The following is a 5000-nucleotide window of genomic DNA, read 5'->3' on the forward strand; positions in this document are numbered from 1 at the left end:
GTCGACCATAGCACCCAATCTCCAGTGGCTCTGCCGCACGAAGCCGTGGACCGGCAATGACTCCACCCGCACCCGTTCGTGCACCACCCCAACCGCCACACGCGCACCTCCAGCGGATGAACGGCGGAAGTTTCCCGCACTCGTAAAGTGCAATCCACCCCTATAACTTGCGTTTCATGAAGAGTTATTTCCAATATGCGACATTCCCGCTGTCCCTATACATGAGCCGCGACCTGTACCACTTACGAGCGAGAGACGCGATCGCGTTGCTCACTGTACGGCGTCCGATACCGAGCCATCAGCATGTCGGTCCCCATGCGCGTTGCACTCGCACTCGCAGTCGCAAAAACGTGGGGCAAATATATTACGCGGAAGAGCTATAACAGACCGAGCCCCACTGCATGGGGGGAGTCTTTGTCACTAATGTACACAGATGGAACATTTTGGACTGGAACCAGATTACCCGTACACACGGCGCTGATTAGTAATCAATGCAGAGCCATCAAACTACAGCAAATATACACAACTGTCCGTATACATGCTGAAAGAGTCTGCCCACAATGGGAACCACACGTCAGCCAGACACTCTGATCACGCACCACTCTCTGCTTCTAACAGGCGCACATACAATATGTAAGCACCAGCATGGAACAACATCCAGTGCATCTTCTCCGCCACATTACACAATCCACACTATCACAACCAGACCAGGAGGTCCATGCGGAAAATACAATATCCCAGCCTTTCGACATCCACCATTGCGCAGACCAGGCACCAACACCCACACATGTCCTATACAACGGTGCACCCAACATCACAATAGTACCTCCTGTCACAGCGCACAAACAATGACATGAGTCAAAGACACAGGTCTCACACAAGCATAGAATTGGAGCGCCGCCTCTAATAAGCCAAAGGTGCATCCTGACGTGACAAATCTGATCATGTCACAAGCATTCACTTACTATAATCACTATCAACGAACCTGCCGCCCCCGCCCCCCCCCCCCCTACACCTTTCCTTACAACAACGTGTAACCTAACCTAACCTAACCTAACCTATGTTGTACCTTAACCTAACCTATGTTGTACTTTAACCTAACCTATGTTGTACCTTAACCTAACCTATGTTGTACCTTAACCTAACCTATGTTGTACCTTAACCTAACCTATGTTGTACCTTAACCTAACCTATGTTGTACCTTAACCTAACCTATGTTGTACCTTAACCTAACCTATGTTGTACCTTAACCTAACCCATGTTGTACCTTAACCTAACCCATGTTGTACCTTAACCTAACCCATGTTGTACCTTAACCTAACCCATGTTGTACCTTAACCTAACCCATGTTGTACCTTAACCTAACCCATGTTGTACCTTAACCTAACCCATGTTGTACCTTAACCTAACCCATGTTGTACCTTAACCTAACCCATGTTGTACCTTAACCTAACCCATGTTGTACCTTAACCTAACCCATGTTGTGCCTTAACCTAACCCATGTTGTGCCTTAACCTAACCCATGTTGTGCCTTAACCTAACCCATGTTGTGCCTTAACCTAACCCATGTTGTGCCTTAACCTAACCCATGTTGTGCCTTAACCTAACCCATGTTGTGCCTTAACCTAACCCATGTTGTGCCTTAACCTAACCCATGTTGTGCCTTAACCTAACCCACGTTGTGCCTTAACCTAACCCACGTTGTGCCTTAACCTAACCCATGTTGTGCCTTAACCTAACCCATGTTGTGCCTTAACCTAACCCATGTTGTGCCTTAACCTAACCCATGTTGTGCCTTAACCTAACCCATGTTGTGCCTTAACCTAACCCATGTTGTGCCTTAACCTAACCCACGTTGTGCCTTAACCTAACCCACGTTGTGCCTTAACCTAACCCACGTTGTGCCTTAACCTAACCCACGTTGTGCCTTAACCTAACCCACGTTGTGCCTTAACCTAACCCATGTTGTGCCTTAACCTAACCCACGTTGTGCCTTAACCTAACCCACGTTGTGCCTTAACCTAACCCACGTTGTGCCTTAACCTAACCCACGTTGTGCCTTAACCTAACCCACGTTGTGCCTTAACCTAACCCACGTTGTGCCTTAACCTAACCCACGTTGTCCCCTAAAGTAACCCACGTTGTCCCCTAACGTAACCCACGTTGTCCCCTAACGTAACCCATGTTGTCGCCTAAACCTGCTCTGTAATTGTTATACGACTCGTTCAATTAGTGTAGTGTTGCCCACCCGCAACCCTCGCAATATAGTTCGCTACTCGCACTGCCCGCTCCCCTGTGTATCGCTTCATGTTAAACACCTTGCAAGTCTTGCTGACTTTCCACATGCTCCTGCTGTACACTGTAATGTGGATGGCAGCAGGACGTACATGCCGCCCCTCCCCACGTCCCCACCTTGCCCCCCTGCCTTCGCAAGCTGGTTGGTGAGAAGTTTGCATGTTCAATGCCCTTCGCATGCGACGTACTCAGGCTACGTTGTGGTGCGGCCTGTGTCAACCGTCCGCTAATGTCGTACGCGTAAACCACAATCTGTACTGCACATTCGTCCTTATGTACCGAATGATACATCGTGGCACATGTGTGACCGTACAACGACTGCGCCCAAAAACGGCGGACCATACAGTGCAAATATTGTGCACGCAGCTACGTGTCGTCTCCCTATGAGAGCTGGATTGCAGTGTGGTACGCCATAGAGACGTGTGGGAGGAACGGACGCCGTGGATGGCGATCAGCATGAGCTGTCTGTTGATGTATTCGGACCTAGTCGTCTCTCCTCACACACCGTGATGGCATGGTGCACCGCGTTCCATATCTGCGACATGCTACAGAGGCCGGTTGACAGTCGTTCGAGCAATGGACATCGCATACGTACGGGGGCCACCTTCCACGTATTGTCTAGGCGTGCACATTTTGTTGCGTGTATGTGGGCAGACGTAGTGTGGCGTGACACCTGACACAGGCATGCAATAATCGTTGAAGTTGCAAATGGCGATGGACGCCTGCGTTTTCTGGTGAAGTTACGCAAATGAACAAATGGTAACCTGTTGTGGTGCGGTTGTTCTCGCTAGGGGTGAATCGGTGATGGCGACGATAGGTTGAGGTACGAACCGGTTGTTCCAGCGATACCCACCATGCCGACGAAACTGAACGGCATCTGGGTGTGAAGCGATACGCGGCGGTGGCTGGGTGGGACCGTCCCCGGCCGGTGAGGGGGCGCCTCCCGGCGTGCTGGCCGCGCGGTGCGTGGGCGCACGCGCTACAGCCGGCTGGTGGGGGCGGCCAGTGGCAGGCGCGCCGGCCGACGGACGCGGCAGGCGTCGCAGCTGCGCGCCGGCGCACCCTGCGCGCGGCGCCGTGCGGCCAAAGTAGGTCCTCGCGGGCCCGGTGCGAAGCGCGGTGGACATCTTCAGTGTGCTGGTCCGATTGAGGACTGTGTGCGTTGAGGATGCGCCGCCGCCCGGCGCTCGGCGCCGCGACGCCGTCTGCTGCTCGGTCGCCCCAGCGGTTCTCGCTGGTGGTTTGTATCGCAGCTGTGCGGATGTGTTGGCGCGTGCGCTGTGCTGGGAGAGTTCGCTTCGGCACCCAAGTGGGGCTTTTGTCCTTCTGTGGCGCTGGCGTTGGAGCTGCCGGTCACCGTAGGTGGCGCGTGTTGTCTCCCGCCGGCAATGCCACGACAGCACGCTCCCGGGCCTCTGTCGGCAGCGGCAAGCTCAGTTGGGAGCACGGGTGGTCGCACCGAAAGCGTCTACTCGCCTAACTCCGGGCGATTGCGCCTCTCTCGAACCCGACCAAGTACTTGGGACGGCGCTGCGCGCCGCCGGGACCTGAGAGGGTTTCGAGGTGTATTGTGCAGGGGAGCTCAGCCTCCTCCTGTTTGCAGAATGATTGAGCGGACGCTTGCGTGTTCGCGCGGGCCCCCGGGACACACTCCCGGGCGGCCGGCTGCTCAGCTCTAGTTGACGCAGCTCCCTGGTTGATCCTGCCAGTAGTCATATGCTTGTCTCAAAGATTAAGCCATGCATGTCTCAGTACAAGCCGCATTAAGGTGAAACCGCGAATGGCTCATTAAATCAGTTATGGTTCCTTAGATCGTACCCACGTTACTTGGATAACTGTGGTAATTCTAGAGCTAATACATGCAAACAGAGTCCCGACCAGAGATGGAAGGGACGCTTTTATTAGATCAAAACCAATCGGTCGGCTCGTCCGGTCCGTTTGCCTTGGTGACTCTGAATAACTTTGGGCTGATCGCACGGTCCTCGTACCGGCGACGCATCTTTCAAATGTCTGCCTTATCAACTGTCGATGGTAGGTTCTGCGCCTACCATGGTTGTAACGGGTAACGGGGAATCAGGGTTCGATTCCGGAGAGGGAGCCTGAGAAACGGCTACCACATCCAAGGAAGGCAGCAGGCGCGCAAATTACCCACTCCCGGCACGGGGAGGTAGTGACGAAAAATAACGATACGGGACTCATCCGAGGCCCCGTAATCGGAATGAGTACACTTTAAATCCTTTAACGAGTATCTATTGGAGGGCAAGTCTGGTGCCAGCAGCCGCGGTAATTCCAGCTCCAATAGCGTATATTAAAGTTGTTGCGGTTAAAAAGCTCGTAGTTGGATTTGTGTCCCACGCTGTTGGTTCACCGCCCGTCGGTGTTTAACTGGCATGTATCGTGGGACGTCCTGCCGGTGGGGCGAGCCGAAGGCGTGCGACCGCCTCGTGTGTGCTCGTGCGTCCCGAGGCGGACCCCGTTGAAATCCTACCAGGGTGCTCTTTATTGAGTGTCTCGGTGGGCCGGCACGTTTACTTTGAACAAATTAGAGTGCTTAAAGCAGGCAAGCCCGCCTGAATACTGTGTGCATGGAATAATGGAATAGGACCTCGGTTCTATTTTGTTGGTTTTCGGAACCCGAGGTAATGATTAATAGGGACAGGCGGGGGCATTCGTATTGCGACGTTAGAGGTGAAATTCTTGGATCG

The 5000-nt window shown here is 53.4% G+C and overlaps 1 non-coding gene across 1 annotated transcript in view; it reads left to right on the forward strand.

Moving 5' to 3' along the window:
• Nucleotides 1-3984: 3984 nt before the first annotated feature.
• Nucleotides 3985-5000, forward strand: part of LOC124744093 — a 1909-nt gene continuing 893 nt past the window's right edge. Inside the window, exon 1 of the ribosomal RNA XR_007010606.1 lies at nt 3985-5000. This exon is cut by the window's right edge and continues 893 nt beyond it. This is a non-coding gene — a ribosomal RNA (small subunit ribosomal RNA).

This window comes from Schistocerca piceifrons, unplaced genomic scaffold (genome assembly GCF_021461385.2).
Source record: "Schistocerca piceifrons isolate TAMUIC-IGC-003096 unplaced genomic scaffold, iqSchPice1.1 HiC_scaffold_271, whole genome shotgun sequence".
In the NCBI taxonomy this organism is placed as follows: domain Eukaryota; kingdom Metazoa; phylum Arthropoda; class Insecta; order Orthoptera; family Acrididae; genus Schistocerca; species Schistocerca piceifrons.